Source organism: Pinus tabuliformis, chromosome X, assembly GCF_031772625.1.
Source record: "Pinus tabuliformis cultivar Carrire ecotype Pingquan chromosome X, CPIR1, whole genome shotgun sequence".
Taxonomy (NCBI): Eukaryota; Viridiplantae; Streptophyta; class Pinopsida; order Pinales; family Pinaceae; genus Pinus; species Pinus tabuliformis.
Genome location: NC_142308.1, coordinates 181,389,649 through 181,411,349, shown reverse-complemented (window position 1 = coordinate 181,411,349; position 21,701 = coordinate 181,389,649). Strand labels below are relative to the sequence as shown.

At 37.5% G+C, this 21,701-nt stretch overlaps 1 pseudogene; it reads left to right on the top strand.

Moving 5' to 3' along the window:
• The first annotated feature begins 16,184 nt into the window (after positions 1 to 16,184).
• On the top strand, positions 16,185 to 16,796 carry LOC149139044 (3-phosphoinositide-dependent protein kinase 2 pseudogene; annotated as a pseudogene).
• Positions 16,797 to 21,701: the final 4,905 nt, after the last annotated feature.

Below are 21,701 nucleotides of genomic sequence, written 5' to 3'. Positions count from 1 at the left end.
TATTCACTTTAGCTTTTCATCTAATACACGTTGACACTAATACACTTTAACTCTGCTGATATGTCTTCATCTTTTTGCCTGGCAATTTTACTTTCATCATTCATTAACCTTTTTACTGCATATTTCTTATAGTAAATCAGTTAATTTCTCCCATTCTTCAACACTAGGTGATTTGATTTTTAGCATCCTCCTATATATTTCATCCACCTCTTTGTATTTGGCCAAAGTAGGCTGAGTGATGGATAAGTGTTTTACCCCATTCTGGAGGTAAAACAAGTTTTCAAATGTATGGTGTAGTACTTTTCCTGTTGGAAACGCCTTCATTAATGAAGTATAGACCTGTTCTTTTGCTAGCTCTCTGATTTTGTTCTTGTAATCCTGTTGTGTCATGAGCTTTTCATTTATGACTAAGGGACTGGGTAACCCTTTTTCTCTCAAAATTTGAAATTTGGCCATAAATATGTCTACGGCTACCTGCATATTCTGACACTTGTCCTCCAAGTTTAGCATTAAGTTTCTCTTGGAGAGGACCTTTCTTACCTACAAAATGGTTTATGTCCTATCTTCTATTTCAAATTCTTGAAGCTCATATTTATTCTTACTGTTAAGGATATGGATAAGTCCAGTAGCATCTTCATGCATCTCTCCTAGTTCTTCTCTACTCTTTCGATGGCCTCTGTAGCGATCTTTATTAAATATATCTATTCAAAGATCACTTCAATGGATGGCCAAATATCATTGAGAGAGTCAATGATATTGGCCCATAGTAGTTCCTTAGCTTGCCCAAGGGGTTCTTTCAGTGTTAGATCCTTCTACATGGATTTTAATCTCTCACTCATCCAAGCAGCTTTTTGCAGTTCTTCTTTGTGCATGATTTTGGCAAGATTGTAATCAGTTTCCAAGCTTGTCACTTTCGCTTTTAACTTATTCATTTTTGTGGCTTGTATGGAGATCTTTTCCATATCCCTAACCAATTTGTCTGCCACTTCTCTAGATGTACCTGCTGCTGTTGTAGATTCTATAGAAACTGGTTGTGTTGTGGCCATAGGAGCTGTGAGAGCCAATGAGGCTACCAATGTAGAAGGAACACCCATGGTGACTGTTGGGATAACATTCACTGAGGTAGTGGTGATATCAGTTTGTTATAATTGGATTAGGTTGTCCAATTCCTTCTCTGTTTCCATCAACTGATCATTTAGTTTTGAGGACCGAGTCCATCAAGTCTTCATGCCTTGTTTGATTTTCAAATACTTCCTGTGTTTGGGGATGTTGCAGTTGAGGTATCTTCAATTGCTTCTTGAGAGCTACAATGTCATCATTTTTCTTTTTTATTAGCTACTCGGTTGCCTTGATGTCCTTGGGATCATGTCCCAATTCAATTACTAACTCTTCCAAAGACTTAATTCAGGTGTCTTTTGCCTATGAAGAGGCTTTTTCTAGCTGATATTGGGCTCAGATGTTGTTCAAATAATTCTGCAACTGATGGGCAGCTATGGCTTTTCCTATGAGGGTGGAGAAAATCATTTCTCCAGCATGTTTGTGAAATTCTATTTGGTCAATGGGATGAATATCCCTTGCCAACATTTCAAAATCATTTTTTTATAATATGACGATGTCCTTGGCTATTGTACAGTTGGCTTTATGAAATACATATGCATTTTTACCTCCTTGATGTCAAAAGCTAACACGAACCTAGTTTGATTTGTAGGTGTGATTTGAGATACTGAGCATATGATTGTGCCTTCAGTTTATCGTTTCTCATCTTGATCTCTTTGAACCTGTCTTTAATATCCTTATCCTTATCAGCAGGCCTACTAAAGGAGGAGACTTCTACACTGAGCTGCCTTTCCAAAATCTTAGTTTGTGATGTGGATGGCTCCTATGTATCTCCAGATGGAGTTGTGCCTTTACTACTGTGTAGCTCAGTATCAGTTATTTCTAATAAGCCTTCTGTGTCTTCTTGTTCTGAAATAAGATTTAGCCTAGGCATTTTGCTATGACTAGTGTCATATTGAACATTGGATGTGCCCATTTCTGAACTAGAGGCTTCCTCTATGCCCCTTTTGCGATTCTTTTCCTCATTCTAAGGAGTCTAGATAATAGGAGGGGTGCTCATGGTTCGTTATTGTTGTTCAGGTACCTTCAAAAAAGAGCTTTCATCAAGTTGTCTTTCTAAATCAATAAAGGTATTCTCAACATCTACCTTTGTACTATCTCTATCTAAGAGAGTATTTTCCAACCACTCAAACTGGTTGGCATATTTCTCTATTTCTGGTATGGGGTGATGAATATAAGGTCCCAACTTGTCCTTCTTTCTCAATCTGGTCATAAACTCCTCTTGGTCATACCTCCACATGAAACTTTTTTGAAACTTCATTTGTTGGAGAATTTGGTCTACTCCCTTCCCTGCCTCTCTAGAATTGCAAGTGAAGGGGCCTAACTGGTTTTTGACTTTGAATTGAGATATTTTCTTAGCTGAGACAAAATTTATCTCATTGGAGTTCATTATCCGCCTATAGTACTCTAGAGCAAATAACCTCATCGGGAGGTATTTGGGTAGTTTGTATGGGGCAAGCTGGCAACCATAGATTCTTATTTCTGTGTGGTTTTGGTAAAGGTCCCAATATCCCACTTTACTTTTCTTAGACAGTTGAAGCACCCTTTTGATCTCTTGACTTATTATGGCTGGAGGGCTTCTTGCCAGCATGGTCATGACTGGATGAACAAAAGAATCAATGAAATCTATATAGGTGTATGGTGATTGAAACTTGTGGAAAAGTGGGGTCCAAAATATAACAGACCTGGGCTGGCCTTTAGTATCCAGCTTCTGGATGGTGAATGGAAATCTATTTGGCTAATAGTATAAAAAAATATGGTATAGAACAGATCAGTATTTAAATACACTCTCATTGTGCATTCTGGTGAATTGTTCATGCATCCTGGGGTGTAAATGGACATGAAGGCCGGGACAAGTTCATCAACAAATTCATCAATGGTATAGCCCAGAACACATGATATCATGACCACAATTTGCTTGCCCCTTTCAGAAAAAAATGGTAGAGACATATGGAGGGAGATCTTTAAGAATGTGCTGCTCTTCTACAATGAAACTTTGGAATATCTGGACTAATCTAGAGGGACTCAACTTGGTGTACAGGTCTAAGAAATCCCCAATGGAGAGTGGGGTCAGGCTTGGCCCTAGTTGGACTTGCAAAATCTCATTAATTGATTCAACTGTAATTATGAACAAAACCTTTTGGTCAAGGGACATTATGGCTCTCTCGCTAGGAATGTGATAGGTATGGCACATATGGAAAATTTCAAGGAAGACATGCACCTCTGGAAACTGGTATTTGGGAAAAGTTTACTCGCAAAGGCCAATATCATCAGCATGGTTGAGATATTTGTCCCTACTCAAGCAATGGATTTTAAGTAGGAGTGTATGGGTAGTTGTATCTTTGATTTGGAAATCCCTGTCAGCTAGGGGAAGGTGGTCGAGGTCCAAATGGGGAGTTGTAATAGGTCTAACATCCATGGTGATAGGGGAAGCCATAATTTAGTTCTTGTGGATTTGAATTTGGCAATAACAACTTTATTCAGAGGTTTTGAAGGAAACTGTAAATTTTCAGAAGGGTTTGCGTATTCATTTTTAATTTCGAATACTTTCAATTTGTTTTACTTAATTAAAATACTTTAAGTCTGAACTCTTTCAACTTTGAAGGGGTGACTGGTAATTTGTTTTCAAATACTTGGAATTTGGGTGAATTGATTTGAAATTTGGTGTTCTTGGAAACTACAGAAACCTGAATGGTTCTGGTCCAGACTGAGAGGTTGATTGGGGTCTCGACAGCTTCTTCAGAAGTGGAATTTGAGGTCAATTGGTGATTGCAATGTTTGCAAGTGTCACAGTGGTTTGCAGAGGTTCTAAAAGAAAATGAGCGAGAAAGGCAAAAAAGGGCTTCTCAGCCTTTTTATGGAGAAATGGTCACTTTTTGGCAGGTAATTCTCAAATGAATAGTGGACGAATTTTTGCATTTGGCAGGAGGTGGTTTCCCAAGCCATCACACCGATTTAATCGAGGAGGCAGTATTTCATAGGGGTCATCTGATCTATGCTAGTGTGTGACATGTAGCAGATGAGGGACCGGGGAAAACCACTTTATCAAGCAGATAACGATCGGGCATCGAGTGAACCCAATATGGCTATGGACCATCGGATTTCGGTGCAGATGATCAGACGGTAGTCAGGCGAGGGATGTGTGCGGATGATATGGTAAAGGTCTTGGGGGGGGGCAGGGCTTTAATTGTTAGTTGTTTGGGATTAATTAGGATTTAATCATGGGCTTTAAATGATCGGGCGAGACTTAATGATGGGATTAACTTAGATTTACTGATAAATGGTTAATTAAGTGTGTTTGGTCAGGAATATGTGGTGAATGTATAGTTTATAACTAAACTAAGGGTTGGGATATTATATAGGGGATTTAATTATATACGGGAAAAGGTATTTTGGAAACTATAGTATTAAAAAATTAATATGAAATAAACGGAGTGAGCATACCCTTAAGCATAAATGTAATATTTGTGCATTTTATTCATATACACTTTATACTTAGGATAAAACCTTTTTGTGGGTTTTTTGTGTGAAAGAGAATTTAACATGGGGGTTTTACTTTTTCCTAGGCAAATGAAGTTTAACCTTAGGAAAAGGGATTTCATTAGGGAAATGAAGGGAGATGAAATTTATGAAGGGGATCCTAACAATTGATGTCCATAAGTCATTAAGCCGAGGGTCTGGTCGCACGAAAAGTCAGAGGAATGCTCTGAGCCTTTATGACTTCAAGGATTTTCAGTATTTAGGACATATTTGTAGATGGGGAAATTAGTAAGTATAGGGATGAAATGATTGAGGGGGAGTTAATTAAATCAACTTTGTAAAAGATTGTTGCTTTCTTTACTGCTCATGCACATTGAAAGATGTGTTTAAACGTTATATAAGTGCTTTTATGCAATCAACTTTCTACTTCAACAACTATTCTTCTACTTACCCATTACTTACCCTAACATTTTTTCATAATTTATTTGGGTGCATTTAGGCTAGCAAACCCTCATCAATTCTTTTTCTTTTAAAAAGTAAACTATGTAATTCTAACCTTATATCATCCTACGGTTCAGATTAAGCTTATGAGCACATTTTATTTCTCTACCTAACTATTGATCTGCCAAGATTAAACCGTTCGGTCAGATTTTATTCTCTAACTATAAACATAAAATTCAAAGCATGGAATAGTCAAGATTAAATAGTTTGACTACCATGGGTTGTGGCATATATGACAAGGTGCACACAACCACTATTGCAGACAGTAAAATAGTAAAATAGTAGTGGCATTTAGACTTGCACACTTTCATGATCTGTTTTTATTTTTGAGGTTCATATATTTTCAATTTTTTGATATTTTGTTATTCTTTTTATCCTTTGATATTTCTTTTAGGGCATACCCTCTTCACATTTTTTAATTTTTTAATATGGAAAACATTTACAGAAAGCAAAGGTATGTACAATATTACAAGGATTAACCTTAGCCAATTCAAAATTATGAATCCTATCACGATAGGACTCTACCAGTGGCTCCCCTTGGGGATGGCATTTCCTAGTGAAATGTTAAGAACTGTAAAGATCAGTAGCCTTTGAATTGTAGCTGAAGTTTTCTTGTAAAGTGTCCTTCTGTGAATCTGCATTATTGATAATTATGACAGTATTTATCTCTCAAAGCTTAGGGTCTTCTCTCCAGGCTTCAACTTGAAAGGGTCACCATCCAATCCAATCTACAGTCTGCAATGTTATATACAATAATGCTAACTAAAATGAATTATTGTAAGTTAGTGGAAAAGTAATGCTTCAACATCCTACCATTAACATGTCCTCCTGGTAGATCTGATTCATCAATTCAAAAAAAGAAAGGCATTGTTGCCTCTATAGCCATAAATGACATAAGGCCCCTGCCACAGAAAATCAAATTTTTCATGCTTGCCTTTGTCTTCTCTCCTTGAATCACACTTAAGGACTTTGTCTCCTATGTGAAAATCATCTACTTTAGTCTTTTTATTAAAGACTTTCTTTATCTTTTCCTGGATTATTTGTGATTTTAAATATACCTCTTCTCTGGTGTGCTACAGGTGTATATTTTGATTTATTCTTCTCTGAATATCATTTGGTTCCACCTGTAATTCCTGAAGGATCTTCATAACTGGCACTCCCAAGGATGATGGGAAATATGCATCCATCCCATAGACCAATTGACAGGGAGATGTTCCAATGGACTTCTTGCTAGTCAGTCTATCTACCCATAAGGCATTGACTAACTTCCCGTTCCATGTCTTCTTGTTATCCTCCAGTAACATTTTTATAATATTAACTAGACTTTTTTTGGATGACTCAGCCAGTCCATTACCTTGAGGGTAATAGGTTGTGGAGTGAAAAAGGGTGATATGGTATTTGTTAAAAAAATCTATCATTCTTTTGGACTTAAAGGCTGCTTCATTATCAGTAATAAGCTTTTGGGAACATCCAAATCTTGAAAGGATATTACTCTCTAGGAAGGTGATTATGATAGTGTCTGTGGCTTGCCTAGAAGGTATGGCCTCTATCCATTTGGTAAAATAATCTATGGCTGTCAATATCCATTTGTGTTGGGCTAAGGATGCTGGGTGTATTTCTCCAATGAAGTCTGAACCTCATTGTTGAAATGGCATTTCAGTGGAAATTGGTTTAAGAGTTAATGGTAAAAGTTTTCTCTTTCCCTCAAAGATCTAGCATTTATGACAAGAGATCACATGTTTTTTAACATCTACAAACAAGGTAGGCCAATAAAAACCAGCCCTCAGGATCTTGTTAGGAGTACTCTTCCAGTACAAGTGTCATCCACAATCCCTTGAGTGAAACTCTTGTAAAATCTTATCAGCTTCATCTTTTAGTAAAAAAGTTAAAAGAACACCACTATTGTCTTTCCAATATAATGCATTATCTACCACACAATATCTTAATGACTTCATTTTTAAGAATCTAGATTTATTCCTTGTTAATCGAGGAGGAACTTGTAATTTTAGTAATACAAATGTAATATCTGCATACCATGGTGAATCAGTAAAAGGTTCACTAATCTGTGGAGTCACCATCTACTCTTGATCATCAAGGGCACTAATGAAGTTGATATCAAGGGCTTGACAGTTTGATTTAACCATGAGTTTGGCTAAACCTTGGCCTTTTATGAGCTTGGTGGGTTTTATCTCTATGTCATATTCCAATATTGTGGCAATCCATTTGCCTCTTTTTCCTTCAGGCCCATCTTGAGTCAAAATGTCCTTAACTACAGAATTTGGAACATAAGCAATAATGTGAGAGTAGAGAATGCATACTCTGAAATCTTTGATAGCTTTAACCAAAGCTAAAGCTTGTTTTTCCATGATATTATATTTGAATGTGGCATCTCTTAAGGATCTACTAAATAATGCTATTGGTTATTCATATCCTTGATTGTTCTTTTGTAGCAAGATTGTTGCAATGGTGTGTTCTGAAGCAAAAGAAAAAATGATAAAATCTTTATTAAAGTTAGGACTAATGAGGACTGTAGTCTTGGTCAATGCTTCCTTGATAGCCTCAAGGGATTGTTTGGATTCCAATGTCCATTTGATTGCTGAGTCCTTTTTTAGCATGTTATTTAATTCCATAATTAATTCTACTAGATTTGAGATGAATCTCCTAAGAAAATTAATCTTACCTAGAAATGATTGTAGCTCTTTTATGTTTCTAGGATGGGAAATGGTCAAAATGGCTTCTATCCTAGCAGGGTCTATCCTAATCCTGTCTTTATATATGATGTGTCCCAACAACTTTCCCTCTTCTAGATCGAAAAGTGTCTTTTTAGGATTTAAAGAAATCCCAAATTTCCTGCATTTGATAAATACTCTTCTGAGGTTGTGTAAATGTTCATTGTCAGATTTAGAGAAAACTGTAATGTCATCTTGGTATACTACTAAGAAATCATGGATTTCCTTGGCAAAAGATATATCCATAGCTCTCTGAAATGTGGCACTTGCATTCATTAATCCAAAGGGCATCTTCAAATACATGAAGGTTTCCCAAGGAGTGGTAAACACAGTTTTGGCTTGGTCTTCAGGCTAGACTAATATCTAGTTATAGACAGAGAATCCATCTAATAGTGAAATCCTAGATGAGCCTACTACCCTTTGCAATATATGGTCCTTTTTTGGTAAGGGATAGTTATCCTTTAAAGAGACCTTCTTTAAGTTTCTAAAATCTACACAAAGTCTAATTTCACCTGTCTTTTTCCTAGTTGTAACTAGGCTTGAAATCCAATCTGAGTATCTAATGGGGGCTATTATTTGAGCATCAGACATTCTTTTAACCTCTTTCTCTATGGATGGCATAAGAACTAGGTTTATCCTTCTTATTTTCTGTTTGAAAGGTTTATGATCTTCTTTTAAAGGTATTTTGTGTTGGACTATGTTGGTGTCATGAGATTTTAAGTCTTCATAACTCCATGCAAATACACCCTGGAACTCTTTAAACAAATTTACATATTTAATATTTTCCTCTTGGGGAAAGGCTTTAGATATCTTACTGAGTTGTGGATTATCTTGAGTTCCTATATTAACCTCTTGTATGTCAGCTCTCAGAGGTTCATCTTCGGTTTCCTAGCTACATCATTAGAGTCAAACAAATCCTCTAAAGGTACTAACCCTTTAGGCAAAAAATTATCTTTTAAATTAAGAACATCAGGGTCATCATCAATTATTTCATCTATATCTACATTTTCCAAAATATCTATTTTTAGTTTCGTAAAATTAGATGGTTTATGTACATCAAAAATATTTACATCTAAACTACTTTCTACATTAGTGTCTATTGTACAACCAGTGTCTATTTTAGAATTTCGAAATTCACATTCATTGTTCATGAAATCATAGATCTGAGAGTGTTGGGAGAAAATCTTTCAATATTTAAGGTTGTCTAGTATAACAGGCCTATGTCTGACCTTTGCAATGTATTGGTGGTTTGGTTGAAACGACAATTTACAAGTACTAGCAAAGGTAGCTAAATTGTGGGTCTACATGTTTTTCTTTCTGGGAATGGAATCAAAGTTTGATTCCAAGATGTCCTTGACCAAGTCTAAAATAGTGTCCCTATATCTACCAAGCCTTGGATTGTTGACAGAATATTCACCACTGATTTGTTTCATAATCAGCTCTGAGTGTCCCATGATAGAAACTCTTTTAGCTCCCAATTTCCTAACCAATTGTAACCCAAGAATCAGGGATTCATATTCGGCCATGTTATTGGTACATTTAAAATTCAATCTAAAAGCATGTTCCTCAGCATTGTTATTTTTCATATTATGGATCCACACTCCTGCACCGGCCCCTAACCTATTGACAGATCCATCAAAGTCTAAATGCCAAACTGACTCATGGAATATGTTCTCACTATCAGCTATTGTGTACTTAAGGTCTTTGGATGTGATTTCATTTTTATCAGTTTCTGCATTGTATAGAATGGAGTCCATATCTGAATGCATGGAGTATATGGAAAAGTTTTGTGGCTTTTCCTCACTACTGACCATGTACTTCATCAATGTCTCCCTATATAATTTTCTTCATTGGCCAAAAATAGATATGGTAGCAGAAGGCATATCCAACTGTAAGGATCCCTACAGTTTTTCTCCCCATGAGCGAGATAGTAGCATTCCATATTTTGGTGGGATATCTGCAACTACAATGTCCATTAGAATGCTCTTTGCAGGGCACTGCACAAGAGTTAAACATAAGTCTTTTATTAGACCAAGACATTTAACCTGGGTGGAGTCAAAAGAAAATAAATCCTTATAAGGCCTAGTAATGTCTAGGTTCAGTCTTTCCATTATTGCCTTTGGCATCAAATTGTGGGATGCTCCTGAGTCCAACATAACGTTATGCAAAATTTTATCATGTATATTTACGCTGATGTAAAAACGAGGAAATCCCCCTTGTTGATGAATTCCATTGGCCTCAGGGCCAAAGAACAATTCAAGCTGGTCGTTATTCAAATTAATAGAATCCTCTCCCTCTCCTATGTTCAAAGTCTCAGTTATTTGTGACCTATAAGATTCATTTTTTACCAATTCAGCCAAAGGCACATATATCTTTAATTTGGCTATTTCATTTTTAATGCTGAAAGGGGGCTGAGGATTGTTTGTTTGGTTTAGATCTTCCTTAATGTGTGTATTTTGAGTGTCTTTATCCTTTTCCTTAGTGGAAAGCATTTCATTTTGTGTTTCTACTATTTTTCCTTTACTTGTTTTATTTTGATTGTTTTAATGATTGGCTCTATTTGGGTTTCAGTGGAGGTTATATCTACAATCCTAGGGGTTGAAGTCTCTAGTGTTCCTTTAAGAAGAATCTGCAAGACTTTGTTAACTAGAGTCTCTTTTATTATTTTAGTCTGGGTTTGGACGAATCTTTCAATGGGAGTTTCACTATTCTTCTTATTGCTCAAACTATGTTGTTTATGTACTTCATATATTGTTGATTCATATCCCTGTTTAAAATCAAAAGATTCACCAGGTTCTATTTCTAACTGCTAAAGCATGTATAACTCTTGTTCTTCTTTAGTAATTAAAACAATATTTTCTTATGTGGTTCGAGCAAGTTAATCTAGGTATCCTCCTCTGGTTCTTGTTTTTGTGAATCCTCAACATAGTTTTCTTGGAAGGGGGGCCTAATTTGTTGGTTTGCAGTAGCATTTTTTGTAGTATTAGGGTTCTTCCTAAAATTTTGGTTTCTTATTGGGTTTTTTTTTTGTTGATTCTCCAATTGATTTTTCCTCTCCATGTTATCTAACCTATCCATGATTCTTTCTAAACTTTTAGCTAAAACATCTACTTTACCATCTGAAGCTGAAGCTTCTTCTTTAAACAAAACTTTCTTTTCATTCCTCATTCGTGCTTTTCTAGCTAATAGGTTGGCCTCCACACTGACAACATTACTCTACATTTGTTCTAGTCTTTTAGGATTTCTGTCCCTGAGTTGGTTTGACATATCAACATCAAAACCATCAAGGAACTTAATTAATGCTTAGTCAGGTGGGGGCTTGATGTTTACTAGAATTGCATTATAGATATTATTAAACCTGGTGCAATATTCCTGAACTGACTGATTAGGGGCTCTTTTTTTATTTGCATATTCAGAGAGTATCTGCAATGGGTTTTTCTTTCTTTCCCATTGGTCAATAAACAACCTATGAAATTTTTCTAAGTCTGCAATATGGTTATCAGGAAAGGCTTTGAACCACTTCTTGACATCACCAGTTAGAGTCTGGGCAAATAGTCTCATCTGGACATCTGCTTCATCTATTTCATGCAATTTAAAAAAGTCAGGAATCCTATTTAGATGCTGTTGGGCAGTGTAATGATCAGTAGCATCAAACAAGAAAATCTCTCTGATAATTTGTAGGCATGGCATGGAGTTGGGTAGGTAAAACTAGGGGAGAATATCTATTTGCCATTTTTGTGATTTTGGCTTGACTTGGGGGTAATGTTGAGGTGGTTGAAGAAGGGCTTGAGACTAATGGAGGTGAACTAGATGATGATGAGGATGATTGGTTAACAAATGGCCTAGGTGATGGGATTTTGGTAGATACAATTGATGAAGTTGTGGTAAAGGAAGGCAGATTTACAGGGAATGAAGTTTGTGAAGAAACTCCCAGGAGGTCAGTAGTAAGGGCAACTAGTTCAATTGATTGTTGAATGTAAGACTCACCTATATTACTTATCAATTTAGAGGCCCAAGCTTCCAATTTATCAAAAGTCTCAACTACTAATTTATCCAAATCTGTATGAATAACCCTTTTTGATTCAATGAGTCTAAGAAACTCAAGATCTAGGACTGTTTCATGGTTTGAATTCTCAGATTTACTTTTGAATAATGAGAGATCAAATGATATATTAAAAGGGATGTCTTCTAAAGTTGATAATTCTTTAGGGAATGAAATAGATCTAACTAAACTGCTACTACTGCCTTGAGTTCCTACTGTTTTTGGTTGTCTTAAAATCCTCTCTAAGTCATCCACTATGGTTGCAGGGTTTGGATCTGGGTTGGCCCTGGTATAGTGAATCTTCTTAGGAGCCAGAATTTTAAGTTTTTAAACTGTTTTATGAAATTTTCTGAAAACTTGCTTGAGGGAATGACCTTAAGGGGCTCAGGATTTAAATTAAGTTTTCCTTAAAGTTTTAGGAGACTAAGGATCAAAGTCCCCAGTATGGTCGCCAAAAATGTTATCATTCTAGTAATTCCTTTGAAGTAAGAAGAAAGAAAAACTAGAGGTAACCACTATCCACTTTTGGAGATCAGGACCTAGCCTTCCTGATGCTCAAAGAGGGCTCTCTCTTTAAGATTCAAATTTGTTTTTAGTTAATGTCTGTAGGCTAGATATGATTGTCTAAGGGCTGTTTGATTTTGTTTGAGATTCAGTGGTGGGATCTGTTAAACATATGGATAAATTGATGTCTTTTGGATCATTTGGATATGGAGTGAACAAATAAGGGAGCAACAATGGATTAACTCAGTAAAGGGGATGTTCCAAGGGTAAGATAGCAGAGCTTATTTCAGGTATCTAAGATAGAGGGGTGGAAAGTTTTCAGTTGGGGTGAGAGAGTAGTTAAGGGCTCTTAGACCCGGATAATGAATGAGGAGGGAAGGGGTAATCGAAATAAAAGGGAAATTAAGGATCCTTTAACTTAGAATATCTATGAAATCAATTTAAACCAAAGAGCAATTAAGAATTCTTTAATTTAAATATCAAAAGAAAACATTCAAATGCTTAACTGTTAAAACAGAGTGTGATTAAACAAGTTTTGAAATATTATTTCAGATATATCATTTAGATTCAAACGCATATAAGGTTATGATTAACTTTGAGAAACTTTGACAAAAACACATGAAAATACTTGTCTGCAATTTCTCTCAACACATGAATCTGTTATCACTGAAAATGCTGTAGTCAAAATTTTTTAGCCTGGCTTAAAGAATGGGTGTTTTCGCAGCGCCTGAATTATTTTTAGCAGTTTCGCAGCGCTACCTGTTTGCGTGGTTTCGTAGCGTGCTACGAAATTGGGAATTGGTTCGAGTTTTCAGCAAGGGTCCAAATCCTAGCATGCCTATTGTATAGAGTTTTGCTTCCCTCCAGGAATGTTGATGAGAGCAGTGACAGTGTGTCCAAGGAGGCACCCTATGATGATGCAGCTAAACTGCTTCTCAGTGAAGAGTGGACTTGGTGGAAAAAGTGGAGAACAGTGCACGGCATCACTTGAGAAGGGTGATTTATCTCCTACAAAGAAAAATCCCTCCCTTGGTTACTCTGGTGACATTGAAGTGCAATCAGAAGATCAGTCAAAGCCAGTGGAGGGGATTGATGTAAATTTACATTTACTATCAAAAATATCATCGAAGATTTTAATTGATACAACTGGAGATAGTGCGCCACTTATGAAATGGTTAGACATATTTCTGGACGACACTAGTTCAAACTCTTAAAGTGTGGTAGCTGAGGAGGACACAATTCACACACAGGTTGATGCTATGCTAGACACTCCAAGGATGCAATGTGAATCTGCATGTCTTCCATCTGTGGAAAGTGAGTTCCCAAAATTTCCAGTTAATATAAGCTTTTCTCAGTACAGAGTTCCAAATGGACGTATGGATGCATATTTTGAAGAAGAAAGAATGCTGGGGGAAATGTTGTCTGTGGCCTCACAGGACTACACTAATTCTAAAACATATCATACTTCCCTTGGAGATAGCTGCGCTGATATTTTGAATGGAGGTTATATAAAGGTAAAGAATCTAATACCTTCCATAGGGGAGCTGGAGAATCATGATTCTTGTTTATGGGAGGTCCCTAATCCATCGTTTGATCGTGAGGGAACTGGAATCCAGATATGCTCTCGTAGTCCAGTTTTGGAGAGTCATAGGCAAGGATTTTCATTTGAGGGTACAGCTGCAAGAGGAGTTTGTATGCAACTACACAAAACCAAGATCCTCGAGAAGGAAGTAAGGACATGTTTTAAGATTAATTTTCTATATTTTCTGGGTCAGGTAGCATATGTAAGGGTTGTGAATTCAGAGATAAAACAACAAAATTGAGTTGCCTCTGCCTATCAACGCTCTTTACTGTGGCGCCCTCTTGCGCATACAGAAATCACAATATTTCATGCAAATGATATAAAAGCGTCGGTATCATCTATCAATGTTAGCTTGGTTATATTGTTTGATTTCTCAAGCTGTGTGGAGAATATGTCGACAAATAAACTCAACTGAGCTGTAACAATGCTCCACCTTTGGACGCTGTCACCATGACATATGTCTCAATTATGGAGGTCGACACTGGAGATACCAGGAAAGTCATTTGTAATACGGCATTTCTAGTTGCATACCCACCGTCAGGCTTTTCTCCGCTTGTGAAAAATCGTGTTATTTGTAACAGCGGATTTTTAGAGAGACTTAGATGACTGTAGCATCTGTTCGGTAAAAGGAGGGGTTAATGAAAGGGAATGTAACATCTGTTCATGATTCTGTCATTATTAATAACAAGGGTGAGAGTGAAACTTCCACCGACACTAAAAAGGCTGAGGCGAGGTCCACCACGTGTTAGTATCCAAGGAAGAGCAAGATAAGATGTGGGAAAACAAAAAGGAGCAGCGATCTGGAGGCGTGTCTACTGTCGGACTTCTGTCATCATTTTGTGAAGGACAGGAACGTCTGCAATATGATTTTTTATCCTAAAAGTGGACATTCAGAATTGATCAGAGACCGCCCATCTACAACGCAATTCAGAGAGAAATCGCCATGGTTTTTGATAACATTGCCATCTGCAGATTGCGCAAAAGGAGGTCATCGTGCTTACACCAAATAGTGTTGATTTTAAAGGATATGAGAATGGAGTAATTCAAGCATCTGAATTCTGTACATATCATACACCTCTAAACAAACAGAGCGGTTTTGTAAATGCAATGAAAGCTGTAAGAGAGTTCGTTTACAGAGTAATTGCAAAGATTACTGGGGAGATTTCTATTGCTCTAGTAAAGCCATTGACGGATGCCCTCAAACCTGTGGGAAAAGACTGATGACAAACTCGCTGTTGATGGATAGGGCTTTGCAATTCATATGCGGGATGCTTGAGCGTTGCTCACATTTTGAGTTTGTTTGTTGCTGCGCGCCTAGGAGACAATTGATAGAAGCCCGAGTTTTTTTTGCAAAACTAAGTTGTATTTTTATGTACATGGAGTAGGATGGCGGAGAATTCAAGTAGCAGACAACAAAACCAGTGAATCTTCATCTGGCGGTTCATTTGCAACTCGTGCCCAACCATATGATATCTTCCAAGCAGTAAATACTTTATCTGATGTGACTTCTCAGAAAAGAAGTTCATTTGTTCATAATATATTACAGAGAAGATCGAGGTTGCTTCCAGAAGAAACAGATGGATCCTCGGCTCTACTTAATGCACCGGTTCATATCACAGCTCTGAAATTTGAGAATTAAATTAACCAAGCTCTTCATGGCCTAAAAAACAAAATCTCAAGAAGCAGAATATAAGTTTGCCCATGAAGAACTATATTTCCTCTGTTACTTACAATACCTTGTTGCTGGAGAATTCATACAACCTGATTGGGATATGTTTCATAACCTACATCCAGCAATTGAATGCCATGGTGCTGCACGGGTTGTCAGAGGTTGTGCAATTTATATCAGAGAAACTGGAGCACTTTGTCAAATAATGGTGACCGGAATATACTCTTTGAATGTTTTCCTTTCTGCGCCAGTTATGATCTTTTCATTCAAATTCATATTACAGTTTCAGGTGAAGATGATTTTTAGAGTTGGAGAGGGCTATTTTGTATATAATAAGTCGAAGGCCTTAGCTGCGCTAAATGGTTTGAGGATGGAAAACTCAAACAAACTGGAAATGATCTATGGGCACTAGGTTGCACTTTGTATCAGATGCTGTCTGACATATCACCTTTTAAAGATGGCAGTGAGTAGCTCACATTCCAAAGGATCATGGATAGAGGTTTCAAATTTCCTAAATATTTTCCTTCTGAAGCACGGCACCTTATTGATTGTTTGCTGGATATGGACCCATCTAAAAGATTGGCTTCTGGTCCTGAAGGGTATGCTTCTCTCAAGAGCCATCCTTTCTTCAAGGGAGTTGACTGGGATAATGTTAGGGGTATGCTGGCTCCAAAGTTAGCCCCACCATTAACTGTTGATAAGGAAGATGAAGCTGAAGATGCTGGGTGGCTTCTTTCACATGCTGGATGTGGTTCTACTAATGATGAAGCACCTCCCAAAGAGAAAGAGTTGGCCTCATCATCAGTGGCAGTAGAGAATAAGGAGCACAAGGCTAAATGTTATACTATCGATGCTTTTGACTCTAAATGGGAGAAATTTCTAGATCCAGGGGAGTTCATTGTGATGGTTTCATTGGTTAAGAAAATTCGGAAACTTTACAACAAAAAGATGCAGCTGATTCTGACAGACAAGCCGAAGTTGATATATGTAGACCCAGTCAAATTGGTACAGAAGGGTGAGATAGTTTGGTCTGATAATCCTGAGGAGATTAATGTCCAAGTGTTGAATTCTTCCAACTTTAAGATCTGTACTTTGAAAAAGACCACTTCATTTGAAGATTTGAAGACAACAAGGAATACTACAGTGATTTTACGTTCCAGTTGGGATTTATGAAGCTTTTTATTGGTTTGATGCTAATCAAGTTTGCTGTGATATGTAATGACAGAAGCAAGTTTCATCTTCTTAAAACTATTTAGGTTCCTAATAGCTGTACAAATGTCTGAAGAGATCATGAATCTAAGCAGAAAATGCTTCAAAGATACATAGGTTCTGTTTTGACATCTATAGCAGTTTCGTAGCGCGCTACGAAACTGCTGTAGAATGCTGTTTTGTGGAAAAACAATGAATTTTGATGATGAGGTCAGCTAACGGTAAAAAGAAGGTCTCAAACACAGGCAGGGAAATCATACATGGATTTCATAACAGCTCAAGCAGTGACAGGTGTAGGTCTTGAAGGGAAAATAAAATATTTTGTTTATTTTCATAAAGTTTTCTCAAAGGCAATTTATGACCGAGCTACTAGGGTATTGGTGGGGTTACCAGCATGTTCGGTTGGTACACCTGTTTGGTCCATGAAGCATTCAGATCATATGGCATATGGTTATTATGCGTTGTCATTAAAGGTTTAAAGAGTTTGGAGCGTGGTATTTATATGATGAAAGAAATTGGGAGACAGAAACCGTTAAAATAGGAGCACATCTCTTGGTCAATTAATGAGCCATCAGCGCTTTCAAGCATCCAAAATCAGTATTCATTGTATCTGTAGCTCAGCCTTCTCAACTCAATCAGCAAAAGGACAAGTGTCAAGAGCCAGTAAAGCATCAAGCATACGAGGAAAAAGGAATTAATGTTTTAGTTTGATTAGGATTGTGTGCAATTACATTTCAGCACTTTGTGATAAATGCATTAATTAAATAGCATGTAGGAATAGTTAATAGCCACCTTCGAGGCTCCCCTCATGCTGGAGGAGGAAGCTCGAGGTGGTTTAGTTTGCTTGCCTATATATGGATCAAGGTAGGATGTAAAAAGGGTTGGATTATATATACAAAAACAGAGTTTTCTAGAGCTTATGAAAGAACTGTTACAGTAATGGCAAACAGGGTTTTTTCTTCCCAAGATTCTCAATGCATCTTTTTGTTCAAATGTGATGGTGGTTTAGTTTCTTAATGTTCTTTTTACAGCCTTGTTATGGTACAATCCCTCAGAATTCATATTATATGCTCTGACTTCCTGTGTGCTTGACAGGCTGTGGGTTTTGGTAAAGCTTGTTTGAACATCACTCAGAATTCATTTGTTAATGCTCTGACTTCCTGTATGTTCAGCAGGCTTTGATTTAGGTAAATTATGTTTGAACCTTTGATGATGCAAAGAGCCTTGGCTTCTATGAGATGACTGTGATTTGGTTTATTAACTGTGAGAGACTCCATAGCCCAATGAAGACTAATTTGATGTATGTCCAGCCAGCTATATTTTTATAAATGTGTGAAGAGTTAGCCCTCTAGTGTTTGAAGGATTTTGTCAAGAGTCATGAGAGAGCCCTCTCTGATTAGGAAGGCTAATTCCTAGTCTAAAGTATGGTCTGAAACAGTTACATGAGACCTTGCTTGGTTGCAGTCCCTAGTACTGGTTTTGTGATAACATTTTGGTGCGTCTGCCGGGAGATTAAGATTGAATTTCTGAAGGTAGCAGGAGTTCAAATGATTTTCAAGGCTGCAAAACTACCTTGGCGACTCCATTATTGAAGAATTCAAAGTTATATATTCATGGTGATTCCACTGGAGTTATGAAAGACCCAGAAGCTGCCCTTCTTTGTTCAAGGTATGCATGCATTGATTTCTCAGGAAGTCATGGTTTTCCAAATCATTTTCCCAAGGATGCATACTTTCTAAGGAGTGGTCCAAAATTCAACGGTGAAGATTTGAGTTTAACCTTGGATCATATTTCAGATTTTTGTCATTTTGCACAGCTTCTTAGAATTAAACATGAGGATGTTTGCATAAGGTTATTTTATGATTCACTCCAAGGGAAATGCAAACAGTGGGTTGAATGCTTGCCTGCCAAGTCCATTAAGTCATTGCCAGACTTTTGGCTTTTGTTCTTGGAGGAATGGATAGATAGGCCAGAGGTGGAAGTAAAATCTCCTTCAGTTGAAGGTTTTAAACAGTGGAATGATGATCATAATAAAGAAGAAGCAAATGAATCTTTTTCTTTGTCCCTGTCCTCATATCTGGAATCTTTTGACTGTAAGTCAGAGGATAAAATGAAATTTTTTGATGAAATTGCCAAAGATATTGAGAAAGAAATTGAAGGTTTAGAAGGACAGATTCAGGCATACAATTTTCATGATCATGATTATTATTCTCAAAAGTTTCCTGTGACAGAGCGCAAGGAGACTATGCTGCTTCCATCCTCTTTCATGATTGAGGAACTGAACACTGTGGTTGAAGATCAGTTTGCACAGCTGGAAAGTGTCGAGGAAGGACAAGCTGATCATGTGTTTTGGGATCCTATAGCTGATTACATGGAAGAGTTTTATTCTCCAGTGTTTCAGCTTACCTATGAAGATCAGAGACAGTTTCAGTGGCAGCGGTCATTACATTATCACATGGGCTCTGAAATTCGATGCAGTCAAAGACATTTTCAGTGGCAGCGGTCATTACATTATTACATTGGCGCTGAACTTCGGGACAGGCAAAGAAATCAAATGTCAGACAAAGCAAAGGATTGGCTGCATTGGAAGTCTCATATTGATTGAGCTGAGGAAAGTTTAAATGGTTAGGGTAGGTAGGTAGGTAAATTGCAAATAAGCTCAAGGTTGGCTGAGCATTTTTCAGTAGGTATAGCTTTCTTTCTCCTACAGTCATGCTTGTCAAGCGAATTTTAGTTTGTCAAAAATGGATAAGGCACTGGAGCTGCATGTTCTTAGTGTACCACAAGGGCACACTATCCCAAGTGGAGCCACTGTTATCACTGAAAATGCTGTAGTCAAAATTTTTTAGCCTGGCTTAAAGAATGGGTGTTTTCGCAGCGCCTGAATTATTTTTAGCAGTTTCGCAGCGCTACCTGTTTGCGTGGTTTCGTAGCGTGCTACGAAATTGGGAATTGGTTCGAGTTTTCAGCAAGGGTCCAAATCCTAGCATGCCTATTGTATAGAGTTTTGCTTCCCTCCAGGAATGTTGATGAGAGCAGTGACAGTGTGTCCAAGGAGGCACCCTATGATGATGCAGCTAAACTGCTTCTCAGTGAAGAGTGGACTTGGTGAAAAAAGTGGAGAACAGTACACGGCATCACTTGAGAAGGGTGATTTATCTCCTACAAAGAAAAATCCCTCCCTTGGTTACTCTGGTGACATTGAAGTGCAATCAGAAGATCAGTCAAAGCCAGTGGAGGGGATTGATGTAAATTTACATTTACTATCAAAAATATCATCGAAGATTTTAATTGATACAACTGGAGATAGTGCGCCACTTATGAAATGGTTAGACATATTTCTGGACGACACTAGTTCAAACTCTTAAAGTGTGGTAGCTGAGGAGGACACAATTCACACACAGGTTGATGCTATGCTAGACACTCCAAGGATGCAATGTGAATCTGCATGTCTTCCATCTGTGGAAAGTGAGTTCCCAAAATTTCCAGTTAATATAAGCTTTTCTCAGTACAGAGTTCCAAATGGACGTATGGATGCATATTTTGAAGAAGAAAGAATGCTGGGGGAAATGTTGTCTGTGGCCTCACAGGACTACACTAATTCTAAAACATATCATACTTCCCTTGGAGATAGCTGCGCTGATATTTTGAATGGAGGTTATATAAAGGTAAAGAATCTAATACCTTCCATAGGGGAGCTGGAGAATCATGATTCTTGTTTATGGGAGGTCCCTAATCCATCGTTTGATCGTGAGGGAACTGGAATCCAGATATGCTCTCGTAGTCCAGTTTTGGAGAGTCATAGGCAAGGATTTTCATTTGAGGGTACAGCTGCAAGAGGAGTTTGTATGCAACTACACAAAACCAAGATCCTCGAGAAGGAAGTAAGGACATGTTTTAAGATTAATTTTCTATATTTTTTGGGTCAGGTAGCATATGTAAGGGTTGTGAATTCAGAGATAAAACAACAAAATTGAGTTGCCTCTGCCTATCAACGCTCTTTACTGTGGCGCCCTCTTGCGCATACAGAAATCACAATATTTCATGCAAATGATATAAAAGCGTCGGTATCATCTATCAATGTTAGCTTGGTTATATTGTTTGATTTCTCAAGCTGTGTGGAGAATATGTCGACAAATAAACTCAACTGAGCTGTAACAATGCTCCACCTTTGGACGCTGTCACCATGACATATGTCTCAATTATGGAGGTCGACACTGGAGATACCAGGAAAGTCATTTGTAATACGGCATTTCTAGTTGCATACCCACCGTCAGGCTTTTCTCCGCTTGTGAAAAATCGTGTTATTTGTAACAGCGGATTTTTAGAGAGACTTAGATGACTGTAGCATCTGTTCGGTAAAAGGAGGGGTTAATGAAAGGGAATGTAACATCTGTTCATGATTCTGTCATTATTAATAACAAGGGTGAGAGTGAAACTTCCACCGACACTAAAAAGGCTGAGGCGAGGTCCACCACGTGTTAGTATCCAAGGAAGAGCAAGATAAGATGTGGGAAAACAAAAAGGAGCAGCGATCTGGAGGCGTGTCTACTGTCGGACTTCTGTCATCATTTTGTGAAGGACAGGAACGTCTGCAATATGATTTTTTATCCTAAAAGTGGACATTCAGAATTGATCAGAGACCGCCCATCTACAACGCAATTCAGAGAGAAATCGCCATGGTTTTTGATAACATTGCCATCTGCAGATTGCGCAAAAGGAGGTCATCGTGCTTACACCAAATAGTGTTGATTTTAAAGGATATGAGAATGGAGTAATTCAAGCATCTGAATTCTGTACATATCATACACCTCTAAACAAACAGAGCGGTTTTGTAAATGCAATGAAAGCTGTAAGAGAGTTCGTTTA